The sequence below is a fragment of the Phoca vitulina genome, unplaced genomic scaffold (assembly GCF_004348235.1).
Source record: "Phoca vitulina isolate PV1807 unplaced genomic scaffold, GSC_HSeal_1.0 scaffold3, whole genome shotgun sequence".
NCBI lineage: Eukaryota > Metazoa > Chordata > Mammalia > Carnivora > Phocidae > Phoca > Phoca vitulina.
Window position 1 is genome coordinate 65,666,662 of NW_022589706.1, and position 21,835 is coordinate 65,688,496.

Genomic DNA, 21,835 nt, shown 5'->3' on the forward strand with positions numbered 1-21,835 from the left:
CTAACATCATCCTCAATGGTAAAAACCTGAGAGCCTTCCCTCTAAGGTCAGGAACAAGACAAGGATGTCCACTCTTGCCACTTTTATTCAACATAATACTGGAAGTCCTAGCCACAACAATCAGACAAGAAAAAGAAATAAGAGGCATCCATATTGGTAAAGAAGTTAGATTATTAGTCACTATTCCCAGAAAACATAACACTATACATATAAAATCCTAAAGATTCCACCAAAAAACTACTAGAAATAATAAATTCAGTAAAGTGGCAAGATACAAAATGAATACCCAAAAATCAGTAGCGTTTCTATACACTAACAATGAAGTTGCAGAAAGAGAAATTAAAACAACACCATTTACCATTGCACCAAAAAGAATAAAATACCTAGGAATAAACTTAACCAAAGAGTTGTAACACTTGTACGCTGACAACTATAAAACACCGATGAAAGAAATTGAAGATGACATATACAAATGGAAAGATATTCCACGCTTATGGATTGGAAAGATTATTATTGTCAAAATGTCCATATTACTGAAAGCAATCTATAGATTCAATGCAGTATTTATCAAAATACCAACAGCATTTTTTCACAAAGCTAGAACAGATAATACTAAAATTTGTATGGAACTATAAAGACCCTGAATAGCCAAAGCAATCCTGAGAAAGAAGAACAAAACTGGAGGTATCACAATTCTAGATTTCAAGATATACTACAAAGCTGTAGTAATCAAAACAGTATGGTACTGGCACAAAAACAGCCACCTAGATCAACAGAACAGGATAGAGACCCCACATTTATATGGTCAATTAATCTATGACAAAGGAGGCAGGAATATACAATGGGGAAAAGACGGTCTTTTCAATAAATGGTCCTGGGAAAACTGGACAGCTATATGTAAAAGAATGAAATTGGACTACTTTCTTACACCATGCACAAAAACAAATTCAAAATGGATTAAAGACCTAAATGTGAGACACGAAACCATAAAAATCATAGAGGAGAACACAGGCAGTAATTTCTCTGACATGAGCTGCAGCAAAATTTTTCTAGATACATCTCCTAAGGCAAGGGAAACAAAAGCAAAAATAAACAATTAGGACTATATCAAAATAAAAAGCTTTTGCACAGCAAACGAAACCATCAACAAACAAAGAGACAACCTACTGAATGGGAGATATTTGCAAATGATAGATCCAATAATGGGTTAAAAGCCAAAATATAAAAAGAACTCATATAAGTCAACACCAAAAATACGAACAATTTGATTAAAAAATGAGGAGGACCCTAATAGACATTTTTCCAAAGAAGACATACTGATGGTCAACAGACATATGGAAAGACACTCAATGTCACTAATCATCAGGTAAATCAAATCAAAATCACAATGAGATATCATCTCATGCCTGTTAGAATGGTTAAAATCAAGAAGACAAGAAACAACAAGTGTTAGGGAGAATGTGGAAGAAAAGGAACCATTGTGCAGTGTTGGTGGGAATGTTAATTGGTACGGCTACTGTGAAAAACATTATGGAGTTTCCTCAGAAAAGTAAAAATAGAAATACTATATGATCCAATAATTCTACTATTGGGTATTGACCCAGGAAAAATGGAAACACTAATTCAAAATAATACATGCACCCCTGTTTAATGTAGTATTATTTACAATATCTAAGCAATGGACGCAATGTAAGTGTCCATCAGTAAACAAATGGATAAGGAAAATGTGGTATATATACACAACGGAATATTACTCAGCCACAAGAAAGGATGAGATTGTGCCATTTGAGACAACATGGAGATGCACCTAGAGGGTATTATGCTAAGTGAAATAAGTCAGACTGAGAAAGACAAATGCCGTATGATTCTACTCATAAATGGAATCTAAAAAAATGAATAAATAAAAAGTAGAATCAGAACTATAGATACAGAGAACAAAGTAATGGTTGCAAGAGGGGAGGGGGCTGAGGGGTTGGGCAAAATGGGTAAAGGGGAGAGGGAGATATAGGCCTCCAGTTATGGACTTAGTAAGTCACAGGAATAAAAAGCAGAGTATAAGGAATATAGCCAATGATATTATAATAGTGATGTAATGGGATAGACAATAGCTCTATCTGTGGTGAATATAGCATAATGTATAAACTTGCCAAATCACTAAGTTGTATAGCTGAAACTAATGTAACATTGTGTGTCAATTATATTCAAATAAATAAATAAATACACATTAAAAAAAAAAGACATCATATAATGTGGTCAATGTGTGTTATAAAGGTATCAGCATCCGGAGAAATAGTAGGTTCATATCACATATTTTGACAGTAGTTTTTCTTGTTATGTCTGAACTCCAGAATTACTTGTAAAAGGGCCTTTTTTTGTGTTTCATGCCACAAGTTTATATGTTTTAAGATGGCATCACATAAACTGTTTCCCATAAAAATAGTATTTTCATAGAAAAACAGTGTTTTCATAGATAATTATAATTTTTGCATTGTCTTTCAAAACTAGACACGCCATTTGACTCAAAGTTAGAGATTTATGTCAAGAGGTAATCACACAAACTAAATCTAACCTGCTGTTACTTTCTGTAGCAAGGAGTAAGTAGCTATGAACTACTGATCATTTCAGTAGAAAAACATTTGTTAAAATAGTGTAACTGGCAACTGGCTGAGTTTTTTGCCTTTCATCCAGTTGTCTTAAGAGTCTATCAATATAGGGGCGCCTGGGTGGCTCAGTCGTTAAGCGTCTGCCTTCGGCTCAGGTCATGATCCCAGGGTCCTGGGATCGAGTCCCACATCGGGCTCCCTGCTCAGCAGGAAGCCTGCTCCCTCTCCCAGTCCCCTGCTTGTGTTCCTGCTCTCGCTATCTCTCTCTCTGTCAAATAAATAAAAAAAATCTTAAAAAAAAAAAAAAAAAAAAAGAGTCTATCAATATAATGAAGATGCTTTTTAAATTTTAAATAATTTATTATGAAATAACCCCAACCTTATATGACAGTTGCCAGAACAGATAAAAGAACTGCAATAGCTCTTTCTCCTATATTCTTTTTTTTTTTTTTAAAGATTTTATTTATTTATTTGACAGAGAGAGACACAGCAAGAGAGGGAATACAAGCAGGGGGAGTGGGAGAGGGAGAAGCAGGCTTCCCGCAGAGCAGGGAGCCTGATGGGGGGCTCGATCCCAGGACCCTGGGATCATGACCTGAGCCAAAGGCAGATGCTTAACAACTGAGCCACCCAGGCGCCCCTCTCCTATATTCTTCAAATGTTTCTATTTTACTGCATAATATTACTGTATAATGTTTGCTGCATCACTCATACTCCATTATCATTAATCTATTTCCAAACATTTGGAGAGTAAGTTGCAGAAATGATATTCCATCACCTCTAGATACTCTGGTGTGTATTTCCTAAAATTAATGACACTCATATATAAAAATAGCCCACCACTCTCCACATAGACATGTCAACATTGGTACAACACAATTGTCTAATTGAAAGACCCCATTCAAATTCTGCCAAATGCCTCTTTTTCCTGTTTGTTTCCAGATCCTCCAGGAAAATGAGTTACATTTAGCTGTCTTGTCTTCGATTTGTTTCTACTTTTTATCTCCCTTTCATGTGCTTGACAGTTTTAGAGTAGAAACCTTGCATTTATAGGATGATCTTCAATGGGGTCCATGTGATGTGTTTTCACGACAGACTCAGGCCACCCATTGTTGGCAGGGGTACCACTGAAATGACTTTGTGCTCTTCTCAGTGCCTCACATCCAGGGGACATGGTGTTAACTCATCCTACTGCTGGTGGTGTTAATACTGACTACCTGCCATGTTGCTCTCTACCAGATTTCTCCACCTTAAAGTCATCATTTTCTCCTTTGCAACTGAATCGTATTTGTAGTATATAAGCAGGGAATTATTCTGATATTTTGCTAATATCTTGTACCTCATCCAACCTCTGTCCACCAGTTTCAGTATCCATTAATAGTTTCTGTTTCAATCAGCCTTCTTCTTTTTTTTTTTTTTTAAAGATTTTATTTATTTATTTTGACAGAGAGAGACACAGTGAGAGAGGGAACACAAGCAGGGGGAGTGGGAGAGGGAGAAGCAGGCTCTCTGCAGAGCAGGGAGCCTGATGCGGGGCTCAGTCCCAGGACTCTGGGACCATGACCTGAGCCAAAGGCAGATGCTTAATGACTGAGCCACCCAGGCGCACCTCAACCTTCCTTATAATGGTTGCAAAAATGGTTATTCTCTATTTTTTACATTTAATAGTTGACATTTTTAAAGAAAAAGCTTTCTCTTGTACTCTATTCCATTATATCTGTATGGACTCATGGATTCCTATTTTACTATTTTTTGTAATCAGTCACTAATAATATTTATTTTGATGTTCAAATTGTCCCTAAATTGGCCAGCGGGGGTCCCTTTAGGCTGGCTCTTGTCCTCCTTTGACATGTCCTCATCATTCTTGGGAGTATTTACATACTTTCTGATATAAAAAGATATTTCAGGCTCATCTTGTATTTTATTTGCCTCAGTCTTAGTATCAGCCACTTTTCCAAAGTGCTCTGATTCCTTTCAGAGGAGAATGGTATTTAGAAACTAAAATACCAGTGTGGTGTACTCACTACTAGTAGAGTCTCATTGCTTCTAGGCTTTCTTAGTAGACAGAACTAGGTATATAAGCGGGCATATAAATACACATATATACATCCATAACTATTTCTATTTCCATGCGTATACATGTATTTTAAAACCATGAATTCACATTGTTACCTCTGATACTAATTCCCTATCTCAAGGTTCTTCCTAGCATTTTCCCCTGCTTATGGTTTAAATACCTTTTCTGGCACTAAGAAGCATGGCTCTCATTTTCCCCAACTTGTCTACTCAGTGTAACCAATTCCCAACTAAACCAGTCATTTCCTTCTTTTGCTACCTTAGACTCCCTACTCCCTATTGTCCCATGACCTTGGCCAATACACCTGCTGGTCTGTGCCTCCCCATGGTGCCCCAAACCCTTTGTTGCTACACTAACACCTTCAGCCATCTTGCTGATTCTCCACACTGGGAAAGGGAAAGGGAAGCCATGAGATACTGCCTTTTAAATTTCATTTAACAGGGGCGCCCGGGTGGCTCAGTTGGTTAAGCATCCAATCTCAATTTTGGCTCAGGTCATGATCTCAGGGTTGTGAGATTGAGTCCCATGTTGGGCTCTGCACTGAGCATGGAGTCTGCTTAAGATTCTCTCTCTCCCTCTCCCTCTGTTCCTCTCCCCCACTTGCACTCTCTAAAAAAAAGAAAAAAAAATCATTTATAACACTTCCAGTTTTACATGGTACCAGTCTGGCCAAATCCCATTCAATTTCCACTGATTAAAGTTCAATATTTTTCAGTTAGAGTCCAGGATATTTTGAACAAATATACATGTTTCATATTGTTGATAATGATGGTTATGGTTAATCACAGATAACAATATTTTGGAATAAAAGTCCTAATTGACACTTTATTTATTTATGAAAAACCTTGATTAAGGAGAAAAAAACTGAGGGAACGTACAAAAATACATACAGTCAAGATGTTGGAAATAGGTGATGAAAGAAAGGAAAAACAAGAATAGGACCATAAGCCAAAAAATGAGAGTGACAAAGTGTTTCACAGACTTCTTTAGACTAAGCCAGAAATGTGATTCTAGGACTCTGTCAAGTGTCTGGATCTTGACCCCACTATTCAGTAGATCAGGTTCTGGGCAAGGCACTTAACCTCCCTGAGCCTCAGTTTCCTCTTTTGCGAAGTAAGGATACAAATAATTATTACAATTGAATTGTTGTGAGAATTAAATAAATTAAAGCTCTTAGTGTTTAGCATGTGTTTAAATCCTCAAAAAGTCTAGCTATTGTTATTAGTTGGGGTAGGGTTACATTCTTCGGTTTATACAAGGATAAAACAATCCAGAGGCCTGAAATTTTTTTTTAAATATTTTATTTATTTATTTGAGACAGAGAGAGAGAGAGAGAGAGAGAGCACCGGGGGGGGAGAGGCAGAGGGAGATGGACAAGCAGACTCTCCTCTGAGCTGGGAGCCTGATGTGGGGCTCAATCCTAGGACCCCAAGATCATGACCTGAACTGAAGTCAGACGCTTAACCAACTGAGCCAGCCAGGTGGCCCCAGAGGCCTGGAAATTTAACATCCTTCTCAGGCTTTCTCAGTATCACTTCCTCAACCAGAGAACAGGTACTTGGTCATAGTTATTTCTAAACTGAGGCTTCTGTCCTCAATTTTGAAGTGTAGCTATTGTGCATAATTGATTAAAGATCTATACTGTTTAGTTATCAAGTAAAAGGGGGCAAAGGTAAAACAATTCTTAAGAAATTGAGGATCTAGAAAATTCTCTTATCTATGTCAGCAGATAGAGCAGAAAGCCTTTTTTCTCAGAAAAGAATCTATGCATATGCATAAATGTCTGCACAAAAACTTGAAGGAGACCTCAGAGTCCCATGTCCAAATGTGACAAATCCACACAAGAGAGTGTCTGAAGGATATTTATACCAATTGTCTGTCTCATCCGTGAAAGAAACAATGGCTCAGAGTCTGAGGAGAAGAACATCTGAATGAAGGCCTGCTTGGATTTTCTATAGGATGTGTCCCAAGCAGCTGAATGAAGTGACATATTGGGTAGGGTCTCTTGGTATCATTCACTTGCACTCTGGATGATATCTATCAGAATTCTGTTTTACCTTTTCATCTAGACAGTGACTAATCAAGAAATCTGGTTATACCTTAAAACTGCTCTTATTTCATTATACAATACTGAACACATAATGCACATAATATATGCAGAAAAGTTTTCTTATTTTTATGAAGGTATTTTTAAAAAAGATTTATTTATTTATTTTAGAGAGGGAGAGAGAGAGAGAGCATGAGCCGGGGGAGGGGCAGAGGGAGAGGGAGAGAAGCAGACTCCCTGCTGAGTGTGGAGCCAGACACAGGGCTTGATCTCAAGATCCTGAGATCATGACCTGAGTGGAAACCAAGAGTTGGATGCTCAACTGACTGAGCCATTCAGGTGCTCCTTATGAAGCTATTCTTTGTGATTAAAACATGTAATTCAAACATGAAGTTTACAAAATTATTTATGAAGAATATTCTTTTCTATTTTGTAGTATGCTTGTTTAAAAATTTTTGATTTGCCAGCATCAGTGCAAATCAGAATTATTTTAGAAATGCGATTTTATGTTGTGCTGATTAAGTCAAACTGTACACTGTGATCTTGTGTCCTTTTACTATCTTTATCCTCTGACATGATTTTAGATACTGATGAAATATAGCCTTGCTGAAAACAGCATCAACATTTCTGAATAATGAATCAATCCTGTCCTGATTTGCAACTTGGGCACGTTGGTGACATTAATTACCATATATCTTCAAACTCTGAAGATGACTGTGGTATAGCTTCCTGCCTTTTCAAACACAGCAGCCATCAATTTAGACAAAATACAGACATAATTACAGCCCTAAAAACCAGAAAGGATGGTAAATTTCCCTTATGACTGAGCACTTGGACAATATTCCAAGTGAAGACCTAGGCCTACGAAACTTAGTTTTCTCTTGTGGGGGCTGATCCTTGCCCCATTCTGTCTCCCACAGAGAACACATCCTTTGACATCATCCTCTGACATCAGAGAGAGGGTATTTTATAGCAAAAGATCCAAGCATTAGCTTAACTTGTGTAAACTAAGACCTTCCTTGACTACATGTTATCATTGAGATATTGATTTATGTTTTCTAAATTTGACAGTGTTCTAATTTTAAATGGGAATAATTTACTTTGCAATGTTCTTTGATATAGTATAGTCTCTTCTAAACATTTTGTGCTTGTGAGGTCAATTTGCTATAATTTTCCCTGTCCAATGATTTGGTGCCTGCATCTATTCTTTTTCTGCCAACCTTATCCTGTTACCACCCCCACACCAAAACAGAGGAGGCCTGCAGTCCCAGTAGAGATAGACAACTCACTAATGCTCCAAAGGTGGTACCAGAAGGAGTAGCAGCAGGAGGGGCGCCTGGGTGTCTCAGTCGGTTAAGCGTCCAACTTTTGATTTCAGCTTGGGTCCTGATATCAAGGTTATGAGATTGAGCCCCGCCTCAGGCTCCATGGGCATGGAGCCTGCCTGAGATTCTCTCTCCCTTTCCCTCTGCCTTGTCCTTCCCCTCCCTCTCACCAGCTCTCTCTCTCTCTTAAAAAAAAAAAAAAGGAGCAGCAGTAGGAGGCAGGGGTTGAAAGAAGAGTATGGAGTCAGCAGACTGGAAAATACTACTGTGTGGTTTCACTCAGCAGTATCTACCATGTGAATCATATCAGAACTAGGCTCTAGAATATTTAGGTATAATTATCTTTTCTGTAGGGAAAGGGAAAAATATTATATCCATAATAATAACTAATGCACTTACAGTTCTTTTCTGTTTACAAAGTATTTTCACAAGCATAATTTTGTTTGATTCTTACAATAACCCTGTGAAGTAGGCATAAAAGGTATTATTATATTCATCTCTTTGCCAATGATATGACGGGGGTTCAGGAAAGTTAAATGAAGTTAGCATCAGATCTCATATGTACAGAGCTCAGTTCCATAAGACTGCTCCGATTTCAGATGCCAATTGCAAGATCCACACCTCCCACACTTCTGGCTGACTGGCTATAAATCAGTGGTTCCCATGATCTCCTCAGGTTTGATAATTTGCTAGAACTGTTCACAGAACTTTAGGAAGGCACGTTACTTACTGGTTTATTATGAAGGATACAACATAGTAATGGTCAAATGGAAGAGATGTGTAGGAGAAGGTATGGAGGGGAGGGATGCTGGAGCTTCCATGTCCTCTCTGGGTACACCATCCTCCCAGTACCTTAATTTATTCATTAACCTGGAATGCCTTTGAACCCTGTCATTTAGAGCTATTTATGGAGGTTCCATCATGTACGCATTATTAATTAAATCATTGGCCATTGGTTATTGAATCACAATTGCATCACAATTCTGGACTTCAAGCTATATTACAAAGCTGTAATCATCAAGACAGTATGGTACTGGCAAAAAAAAACCAGACAGAATAGAGAGCCCAGAAATGGACCCTAAACTCTATGGTCAACTAGTCTTCGACAAAGAGGAAAGAATATTCAATGGAAAAAGGACACTCTCTTCAATAAATGGTCTGGGAAAACTGGACAGCCAAACGCAGAAGAATGAAACTGGGCCACTTCGTTACACCATACACAAAGGTAAACTCAAAATGGATGAAAGACCTAAATGTGAGACAGGAATCCATCAAAATCCTAGAGGAGAACACAGGCAGCAATCGTCTTTGACCTTGGCCGCAGCAACTTCTTGCTAGACATATCTCCAAAGGCAAGGAAAGCAAAAGCAAAAATGAACTATTGGGACTTCATCAAGATAAAAAGCTTTTGCACAGCAAAGGAAACAGTCAACAAAACTAAAATGCAACCTACAGAATCGGAGAAGATATTTGCAAATGATATGTCAGATGACGGGCTAGTATCTAAGATCTATAAAGAACTTATCAAACTCAATACCCAAAATACAGATAATCCAGTCAAGAAATGGGCTGAAGACATGAACAGACATTTCTCCAAAGAAGACATACAAATGGCCAACAGACACATGAAAAAATGCTCCACATCACTTGGCATCAGGGAAATACAAATCAAAACCACAACGAGATACAACCTCACACCAGTCAGAATGGCTAAAATTAACAAGTCAGGAAACGACAGACATTGGGAGGATGTGGAGAAAGGGGAACCCTCCTACACTGTTGGTGGGAATGAGAGCTGGTGCAGTCACTCTGGAAAACAGTGTGGAGGTTCCTCAAGAGATAAAAATAGAGCTACCCTACGACCCAGCAATTGCACTACTAGGTATTTACCCCAAAGATAGAAATGTAGTGATCCAAATGTAGTGATCCTGCACCCCAATGTTTACAGCAGCAATATCCACAATAGCCACACTATGGAAAGAGCCCAGATATCCATTGACAGATGAATGGATAAAGAAGATGTGGAATATTACTCAGCCATCAGAAAGGATGAATACCTACCATTTACATCGACATGGATGGAACTGGAGGGTATCATGCTGAGTGGAATAAGTCAATCAGAGAAAGACAATTATCATATGGTTTCACTCATATGTGGAATATAAGAACCGGCATAGAGGATCATAGGGGAAGGGAGGGAAAACTGAATGGGAAGTCATCAGAGAGGGAGAAAAACCATGAGAGACTCTTAACTATAGGAAACAAAATGAGGGTTGCCAGAGGGGATGTGGGTAGGGAGATGGGGTAATTGGGTGATGGGCATTAGGGAGGGCACGTGAAGTGATTGAGCACTGGGTGTTATATGCAACTGATGAATTATTGAACACTACATCTGAAACTAATGAGGTACTATATGTTGGCTAATTGAATTTAAATAAAAAAAGAGACTCTCTCTGAGGTAATAATAGAATGACCATTTTCATTAAATCAGACAATTATAGAGCAGGCAAAACTCCACATTATTTCAGAATGAGGAAACTGAGGTCAAGGGAAAATCAAATGATTGTTGCTGTGGTACCTGAATCTACCTATATACAAAATACCTTAAGTGGAAAGAAGGAAACTGACATTTATTAAGTGACTATTTTGTAGTAGACATTGTGCTAAAGGGGTTTATATATATGATCTCATTGACTTCCCAAGAATTCTTTTTTTTTTTAAAGACTCCATTTATTTGACAGAGAGAGAGATAGTGAGAGCAGGAACACAAGGAGGGGAGTGGGAGAGGGAGAAGCAGGCTTGCCGCTGAGCAGGGAGCCTAATGCGGGGCTCGATCCCAGGACCCCGGGATCATGACCTGACCCAAAGGCAGACACTTAACGACTGAGCCATCCAGGTGCCCCTACTTCCCAAGAATTCTTATAGATATTATTCCCACTTTGCATCTGAGGAAACTGTGGCTTGTTACAAGTCATAAAACTAAAGAGTGATAGAGCCTGTATGCAAACTCCCTGTAATTCTAGAGCAGGTAGCTTTCTGCTACACATTTTCAAACTTTTCCCATGACAATCAATCTACTATTCAAAGTGATCTGATGAGCACTGGGTGTTATCCACAACTAATGAATCATTAAACACTACATCAAAAACTAATGATGTATTATTATGTTGGCTAATTGAATTTATTAAAAAAAACAAAACAATTAAAAAGATATAATATTGTAATCGAAATACAGATACCACAAATTGAAATAAAACTAGGTCAAATATCCTTACTATCTGTGATGTCCTGTTCTATTTTATTTTTCCATTAAAAATGCACTAAAATTGATTTTATGATTCATTAATGGGTTGTGACCTACAGTTCAAAAAACACAGCATGCTATTTTCCCTTTTCTGTCACCATTCCATTAATATTTTGGAAGAATCTTTCTTTTCACTGCTAACCAACAGTCTTCTTTTTAGCTTTGCTTAGATCTTACATATCCAAATTAAAGGAGATGTTGCCTTAGCCTTTGCTTCTTTAAATTCATAATAGCTCATGCAAAACATTGTAGCATGATTCTTCCTGTGGTCTTAGGCACTTTAGACTCCCCCCACCCCCTTCTCTCTTTCTCTTCCTGACCACATCCCTGTGAGGGGGCAGAGAGACCCATTAAAATCGAACCCTGTCATTTTCTGAACCGATGGGCGGTTCGTTGTTTGAGGAGACTCCAAGGCCATGTCTATAAGAGGCAAATGTAGGCAAGTTATCCACTGATGTACATTTGGCTTAAAACCTTCTCTGAGTGGGTGGGTTGGGCAGTGGTAGAGGTGGGGTTGGGCTATGTATCATTTACCCTGGCAATACTCCATAGGACAGGGTGTACTTGGGTGGCCTGGCATTCCTAACTCATTTCTGGTGGGTGCCATGATGTACCAATGGGGTCATCTATATCAACGATTCACAACTCTTGGGTAATGGTCTATCAGAACTTTCAGTCTGAAATTTGAAATTTCTTGGCCCACCATGGATAACTTTTAGAGTCCAGAAACACTATCAGTCTGTCAATGGTTATGTTAGATTTTGATAATTGCTGGCATTCATTTAGCCTTCTCACACACATTCTCAGAGCAGCCTTGTGATGATATTGTTATTACAACATTTTATATTAGCAAAAAGGCTAGGTTTGCAGGTGGCTTTTGTTCAGCAGACACTTAGAAGGGCAGGGGAGGGATGAATTAGAAAACATGATGAGAAAGGAAGTGGTAGCGATAAGATTTACATACACACACACATGCATGCATGCACGAACACATCAAAAATAAACTTTTGGGGCACCTGGGTGGCTCAGTTGTTGGGTGTCTGCTTTTGGCTCAGGTCATGATCCCAGGGTCCTGGGATCGAGCCCCACATCGGGCTCTCTGCTCAGCGGGAAGCCTGCTTCTCCCTCTCCTGTTCCCCTGGCTTTTGTTCCCTCTCTTGCTGTGTCTCTCTCTGTCAAATAAATAAATAAAATCTTTAAAAAAAATAAACTTTTGAGGGGCTTTGGTGTCCAAGTTAAGTCTGTCCTGCTTTATTCTTTTTCTGGCCTTGATTGTCTGGGCTCTGTTATCATCTGTTTCAACCAACATTATAACAGTTTAAATCCTAGAATTTTCTATCCTTGGCTTTCCTCATTTAGTAAAGAAGATTGAAATTGGCTCTCAGATCTGAGCTTATTTTGTAATCACAGACAGATTAAGCTTTCAAGTGGAAGAGATTTCAGTTCGTTGGGCAGTAGTTCTCAAATACTGGTGCACACAGGAATAATCTAAGAAGCAGTTTAAAATGCAGATTCTTGAGCTTCACTAAGATAGATTCTGATTTAATAGGTCAGAGGTGGTTCCCTGAAATCTACATTAAAAAAATTTAGATTTGGGACACCTGGGTGGCTCAGTTGGTTAAGTGCCTGACTTTGGCTCAGGTCATGATCTCAGGGTCCTGGAATCGAGTCCTTCATCCGGCTCCTTGCTTATCAGGGAGCCTGCTTCTCCCTCTGCCTGCCTCTCCCCCTTCTTTGTGCACATGCTCGCTCTCTTTGACAAACAAATAAAATCTTAAAAAAAATTTAGATTTAACAATTTGAATCAAGATGATTCAGATTCAAGTCATCTAGGGGCCACATTATAAAAAATGTGAATTCCAGATACTATAAAATATATTTATGAGTAATCTACTTTGTAGGCCTGCCTCCTTTTTAGTTCCATCTTTACAATAGTCATAGAGGATCTCAAATATTTTTATTAAAGAAAATAAAAATATTTATTAATAACAACCATAAACACAGACAGCTATCTAAAAGTGTCCTCAGTCATGTAATCAACCAAGATATAGGTTGCCTGCACCAATGTGAAGACCAACATGGAGGTTGGAGAAACTGCTGCCTGTGTAGAGACTATTAGAGCTCTCCCATATCAGTGCTCCTCCACATTTCCCAGCTTCCCTTGGAGTTTGGTTGGCCTGTGTCTGGGTCCTGGCCAATGGAACATGGACAAAAGTACAGAACCACTTTTAGAGCTGATCTCTAAAATATGCAGAATAGTCTTTTATGTTCTTTGTCTTCTCTTCTCCATCTTCAGAGAAGTAATGCCAGGGTGAACTTGAAGCTGCAGATTGGCAGAACAAAATGGAAACAGCCTGGGTTCATGAGTCATTGCTCACAGGAGAGCTGCCTGGCCTTCACCAAATTGTGACATGAAAAAAATAAGCCTCTATGTATTATGCTGCTTATTTATTAGGACTTATTTATTTTGGTGGCATAGTTTGTCATATTCTAATACCACTGCTATGTTATTAACAACTAATTAATAATCATGATGAAAATTCTTCCTTTATTATATCAGAACAGACTAATTTGAATTGAATTGGGCCAATAACCAAGCAGAACAAAGCCTGGGCAATCTTGCCATTGCCCTTTAAACCAATAGAATTGTTCCAACCAAATATTTGCTGAAACGTATAAGCCAATCTTGTTTAGCATGCAAGGTAAATATCCACTTATTCATCTATGGAAAGTTTCTGGCCTTCTGCCTTAAACTTGATCACAAACCAACCTTTTCTTTACTGCTTCATTTATAAAAGATTATGAACTCCCTCAAATGTCAAAAAAGAAATGGTGTCTATGCATTAAACCGTTCTTACGTTCAACAGCTGTTATATATCCAATGGGAAAATGAAAACTAACACAGTAGCTGAAAGAATGACCACTTTTCAAATTTCTTCAGAATGCAATCATTTAACTTGTCCCATTATCTTTCCCATAAATGTTGAATACTGACTTTATTTACTCATCTTAGAAAAACTGCTTTTCTTTCTGCGCTAGGTAGAACAGTGTTTCCAACTGCCAACCCATGACCTGTTAGTGGGTTATTAGTTAATTCAGGGAGTTGAGACATTATAAGCATAATTAAAAGGAAACATAAAAGATTATCAAAGTGCATCACACACAGTAAGGTTAAGTACTATATTTCATGAAAATTGATTCTGATATAAACATACACACACATACACACAGTTGATTCTTATCAAGGTAGTTATGTTCTATTCAGTTGCCTTGAACACTGAACTATTGTTCCTAGTGGAAATACTGTTTTCTGTGTGTTTCTATTTAAAGACACCTTATTAATATATATTGACTCATTAACATTGAACTCATGGTCAACAGTACTATAACTCATGCCTTAATGAAACTTATCCAACATGTGTTTTCTCCATGTTGACACATCACATCCTTCTTGTATTTTGGAACACTAGATACCATTTCAGTACTATGCTTCAGCGTGATTTTAAACAGCAAAATCACCAACAAAAAGCATAAAATACAAAAGTGTGGCACTAAATAGACAACCAAAAGACATTTATTTACAGTATCAGCCAAAACAAGAAGGCTAAGTATTACCTTGTTTGGCCTCAGGCAGCTGAGGTTGCATGTAAGACAACTCAGATTTTTTGCTGCTCTGTGCATGCTCATGTCCTCAATTGACCGCATAATAACTGTAATATTGATCTGAGGGTTACAGATAAACATTAGTGAGTTGGTGAATTACCAAATATGGAATCTTTCAATAATCAGGATTGCTATCAAAGCTGTTAGATACTGAGGCTTTTGCACAGCAAGGGAAAATACCAACAAAACAAAAAGGCAACTTACTGAACAGGAGAAGATATTTGCAAATGATATTTTGGGTAAGGGGCTAATATGCAAAATATATAAAGAACTTTTATATATATATATCTATATATACATATATAGATATACATGTGTGTGTGTATATATATATAACAAAACCCCCAAACAATCTGATTAAAAAATGAGCAGAGGACCTGAACAGACACTTCTCCAAAGAAGACATACTGATGGTCAACAGACACATGAAAAGATGCTCAACATCACCAATCATCAGGGAAATGCAAATCTAAACCACAATGAGATATTACCACACACCTGTCAGAACGGCTAGTATCAAGAAGACAAGAAATAACAAGTGTTGGTAAGAGGTGGAGAAAAGGAAATCTTGGGCACTGTTGGTGGGAATGTAAATTGGTACAACTGCTGTGGAAAACAGTATGGAGGTTCCTCAGAAAATTAAAAACAGCATTACCATATGATCTAGTAATTCCACCACTGGGTATTTACCCAAAGAAAATGAAAACAGTAATTCAAAAAGATATATGCACCCTTATGTTTATTGCAGCATTATTTGTAATAGCCAAGATGTGGAAGCAACCCAAGTGTCCATCCATAGATGAATACGTAAGAAAGATGTGTGTGTGTGGGGGTGTATCTATATACAGTGGAATATTTTAGCCATAAAAAAGGATGAAATCTGGCCATTTGTGACAACATGGATGGATCTAGAAGGTACAATGCTAAGTAAATCAAATCAGACAGAGAAGGACAAATACCATATGATTTTACTTAAATGTGGAATCTAAAAAAAACAAAGCAAACGAACAAACAAAAAACAAACAGATTCAGGGATTAAGAGTACACTTACCATGATGAGCACTGAGTAATGTGTAGAATTGAGTCATTATATTGTACACTTGGAACTAACATAACACTGTATGTTAATTATACTTCAATTTTAAAAAAACAGTTTTTTAAAAAAGTGGTAACCATTTCTTTCGGATTCCTTATTCCATTTCCGAAAGTCCACATAATGTTCTCAGAACAATTGCTAGGTCACATCATTTTTTCTTCTTCTTCTTCTTCTTTTTTTTTTTTTTAAAGATTTTATTTATTTGACAGAGAGAGAGAGAGACAGCAAGAGCAAGCATGAGCAGGGGGAGGGGCAAAAGGAGAGGGAGAAGCAGGCTCCCTGCTGAGCCGGGAGCCCGATGCGGGGCTTGATCCCAGGACCCTGGGATCATGGCCTGAGCTGAAGGCAGACGCTTAACTGACTGTGCCACCCAGGTGCCCCATCTTTTCTTCTTATGAAAAAAAAGAATACTTCAGTTTTTCTCTTTTCATAGTCATATATTTTATCATCTCCAGACCTGTATATATTGAAAGTTAATAGAAAGTAATGATTAAGATCAGAGTCTTTGAAGTCTAGGTGAAACCCCTGGCCTGTCACTTACTGTGTGACTATGGAAAAGTAACCTAGTTTCTCTAAGATTCAGTTTTCTCATCTGTAAAATTATGTTACAAGGGACGCCTGGGTGGCTCAGTTGGTTAAGTGACTGCCTTCGGCTCAGGTCATGATCCTGGAGTTCCAGGATCGAGTCCCCCACTGGGCTCCCTGCTCAGCAGGGAGTCTGCTTCTCCCTCTGACCCTCCCCCCTCTCATGCTCTCTCTCAAATAAATAAAATCTTAAAAAAAAATTATGTTACAATACCTAACACTTATTGAGCACTTATAGCAGGATACACCCTATACACAACAACTTAAGCCCCTTATCTCATGTAGTCCTTAATGATCATACATGGTAACACTGTTTTATCTTCATCAAAGGGATTAAGAAAGTGGGTCCTACTGAGGCACAACTAACAAAGTGACAGAGCCAAGATTTGAAACCCAGAATTCTGACCTTTGAACCTGGCTCTTAGCCACTGCACTAAATTAACTGCCTATTTCATGATGACATTATAGAAGTAATGTATGGAAAACTGCTCAGTATCCAGCACACACACATAAATCCTAGTAAGGGGAGCTATTACGAATTTCACAATTCTTTATCAAGTCTGAGTCCTTTACCTGTCACTGCCCAAAGAATTTGGGCCAAGTGACAAAGGATTATTGGCAAAGTGATTCCTTTTAAATAAGACCTCAAAACTGTGGCACTTATTTTATTCAATACTGTAAGTTAATTAGTAATATATGGTGAAAACAAAAGTCTAATGGCCCTCATTCTTTCTCTCCTACTGAGTGCTGAGTCTTTTAACAGGCTCATCTGCTTCCCAGTCTCTGGGTCCTATTCCCAAATCTCACACAGATTCCATAATGATTTTTCTTTTCTTTTTTTATTTAAACTCAATTTATTTTATTTTTTTAACTTTGTAACAACTGTATTATTTTATTATTTATTTATTTATTTATATTATGTTATGTTAATCACCATACATTACATCATTAGTTTTTGATGCAGTGTTCTATGACTCATTGTTTGCATACAACATATACTCTATTATTAGTTGCAGGGGCAGAATCCAGTGATTCATCTGTTGCATATAACATCCAGTGCTCATTATATCAAGTGCCCTCCTTAGCGCCCATCACCCAGTTACCCCATCCCCCCATCCCCTTCCCCTCCAGTAATCCTCAGTTTGTTTCCTAGAGTTAAGAGTCTCTTATGGTTTGTCTCCCTCTCTGTTTTCATCTTACATAATGATCTTTCTAAAATGCCAACTTAATCATGCTGCTACTTTGATTCAAACTTTTCAGTGGCTCTTTAATCTAGTTTAGAACTTCTCAAACTATCTTACCTCACCTTGGGCCACTACCCTTTGAGAACCCCTGAGACCCTGGAGCACAACCTATGTGGGGAAGATCACAGAAAAGCAGGGCCAGAGATGTGGTTGGTATCTGGTTGCCAGAAGTGAATACACAGGACATTCCCCGAATTTTCCAACTTCCTGTATTGACTTTGTGAGGATTACCCAAATGTCCTCTATTCAGCTCTTCTCAATAATTGCAAAAAGTTGACAACTTGAACTAGTTTTTTTTTTTTTTTAAAGATTTTATTTATTTATTTGACAGAGAGAGAGACAGCGAGAGAGGGAACAAAAGCAGGGGGAGTGGGAGAAGGAGAAGCAGGCTTCATGCCAAGCAGGGAGCCCGATGCAGGGCTGGATCCCAGGACCCTGGGATCATGACCTGAGCCGAAGGCAGACGCTTAATGACTGAGCCACCCAGGCACCCCGAACTTGTACTAGTTTTCCACCACAGTAATTGGTGCTTAAATCTCTTAAATGGCAACACTAGCCAAAAATAATTTTTCCACAAATAAAGATCTATATATGTTCTTTACTGCAGGCTTGGTTGACAGAAGACCAAAAGGGGGAACTTAAAATTAGAATATGTATTTTTTTCCTTATTTACTTATTTATTTATTTATTTTAATTTTATCATGTTATGTTAGTCACCATACAATACATCACTAGTTTTTGATGTGGTGATCCACGATCTATTGTTTTCATATAACACCCAGTGCTCCATGGAGTACGTGCCCTCCTTAATATCCATCACCGGGCTAGCCAATCCCCCCTCCCCCCTCCCCTCTAAAACCCTGTTTGTTTCTCAGAGTCCATTGTCTCTCATGGTTCATCTCTCCCTCCGATTTCCCTCCCTTCATTTTTCCCTTCCTTCTCCTAATGTCCCCCATGCTATTCCTTATGTTCCACAAATAAGTGAAACCATATGATAATTGACGTTCTCTGCTTGACTTATTTCACTTAGCATAATCTCCTCCAGTCCCATCCACGTTGATGTAAAAGTTGGGTATTCATCCTTTCTGATGGCTGAGTAATATTCCATTGTATATATGGACCACATCTTCTTTATCCATTCATCTGTTGAAGGGCATCTCGGCTCTTTCCACAGTTTGGCTATTGCGGACATTGCTGCTATGAAATTGGGGTGCATATGGCCCTTCTTTTCACTACATCTGTGTCTTTGGGGTAAATACCCAGGAGTGCAATTGCTGGGTCATAGGGTAGCTCTCTTTGTAAATTTTTGAGGAATCTCCACACTGTTTTCCAAAGTGGCTGTACCAACTTGCATTCCCACCAACAGTGTAAGAGGGTTCCGCTTTCTCCACAACCTCTCCAACATTTGTTGTTTCTTTCCCTGTCCATTTTTGCCATTCTAACTAGTGTAAGGTGGTATCTCAATGTGGTTTTGATTTGAATTTCCCTGATGGCTAATGATGATGAACATTTTTTCATGTGTCTGTTAGCCATTTGTATGTCTTCTTCAGAGAAGTGTCTTCTCATATCTTCTGCCCACTTTTTGACTTATTTGTTTTTTGGGTGTTGAGTTTGAGAAGTTCTTTATAGATCTTGGATACCAGCCTTTATCTGTAGTGTCATTTGCAAATATCTTCTCCCATTCTGTGGGTTGCCTCTTTGTTTTGTTGACTGTTTCCTTTACTATGCAGAAGCTTTTTATCTTGATGAAGTCCCAAAAGTTCATTTTTGCTTTTGTTTCACTAGCTTTTGGAGATGTATCTTGAAAGAATTTGCTGTGGGCGAGTCAAAGAGGTTACTGCCTATGTTCTCCTCTAGGATTTTGATGGATTCCTGTCTCACATTGAGGTCTTTCATCCACTTTGATTTATCTTCGTGAATGGTGTTAGAGAATGGTCGAGTTTCATTCTTCTGCATGTGGCTGTGCAATTTTCCCAGCACCATTTATTGAAGAGACTGTCTTTTTTCCATTACATGTTTTTTCCTGCTTTGTCAAAGATTATTTGACCATAGAGTTGAGGGTCTATATCTGGGTTCTCTATTCTGTTCCATTGGTCTATATGTCTGTTTTTGTGCCAGTACCATGCTGTCTTGGTGATCACAGCTTTGTAATATAGCTTGAAATCGGGCAACGTGATGCCCCCAGCTTTGTTTTTCTTTTTCAACATCTCCTTGGCGATTCGGGGTCTTTTCTGATTCCATACAAATTTTAGGATTGTTTGTTCCAGCACTTTGAAAAATGTCATTGGAATTTTGATCGGGATGGCACTGAAGGTATAGATTGCTCTGGGTAGCATAGACATTTTAACAATGTTTATTTTTCTGATCCATGAGCATGGAATATTTTTCCATCTTTTTGTGTCTTCTTCAATTTCTTTCATGAGTGTTCTGTAGTTTCTAGAGTACAGATCCTTTCCCTCTTTGGTTAGGTTTATTCCGAGGTATCTTATGGTTTTTGGTACTATTGTAAATGGAATTGTTTCTCTAATTTCTCTTTCTACAGTTGCGTTGTTAGTGTATAAGAAAGCAACTGATTCCTGTGCATTGATTTAGTATCCTGCCACATTACTGAATTGCTGTATGAGTTCCAGGAATTTGGGGGTGGAGCCTTTTGTGTTTTCCACATGAAGTATCATGTCGTCTGCAAAAAGAGAGAGTTTGACTTCTTCTTTGCCAATTTGAATACCATTTATTTCTTTTTGTTGTCTGATTGCTGTTGCTAGGACTTCTAGTACTATGTTGAACAACAGTGGCGAGAGTGGGCATCCTTGACGTGTTCCTGATCTTAAGGGAAAGGCTCTCAGCTTTTCCCCATTGAGGATGATATTCGCTGTGGGTTTTTCATGGATGGATTTTATGAACTTGAGGAATGTTCCCTCTATCCCTATACTCGGAAGACTTTTAATCAGGAAAGGATGTTGTATTTTGTCAAATGCTTTTTCTGCATCAATTGAGAGGACCATATGGTTCTTATCCCTCCTCTTATTAATGTGTTCTATCACATTGATTGATTTGCGAATGTTGAACCACCCTTGCATCCCGGGGATAAATCCCACTTGGTCATGGTGGACGATCCTTTTAATGTATTGTTGGATCCTATTAGCTAGGATTTTGTTGAGGATTTTGGAATCCATATTCATCAGGGATATCGGTCTGAAATTCTCCTTTTTGATGGGGTCTTTGCCTGGTTTGGGGATTAAGGTAATGCTGGCCTCATAGAATGAGTTTGGAAGTTTTCCTTCTGTTTCTATTTTTTGAAACAGCTTCAGTAGCATAGGTATTATTTCTTCTTTGAATGTTTGGTAGCATTCCCCAGGGAATCCATCAGGCCCTGGACTCTTGTTTTTTGGGAGGTTTTTGATCACTGCTTCAATCTTGTTACTGATTACTAGCCTATTCAGGTTGTCAATTTCTTCCTGTTTCAGTCTTGGCAGCTTATAGGTTTCCAGGAAGGCCTCCATTTCATCCAGATTGCTCAGTTTATTGGCATATAGTTGTTGATAATAATTTTTAATAATTGTTTCTATTTCCTTGGTGTTAGTCATGATCTCTCCCCTTTCATTCATAATTTTATTAATTTGGGTCCTTTCTCTTTTCTTTTGGGTAAGTCTGGCCAGTGGTTTACCGATCTTATTAATTCTTTCAAACAACCAACTTCTAGTTTTGTTGATCTGATCTACTGTGTTTCTGGTTTCTAATTCATTGACCTTTGCTCTAATTTTAATTATTTCTCTTCTAATGCGTGGTTTTGGCATCGTTTGTTGCTTTTTCTCTAGTTCTTTAAGGTGTAGAGTTAGTTGGTGAATTCAGGATATTTCTATTTTTTTGAGTGAGGCTTGGATGGCAATGTAT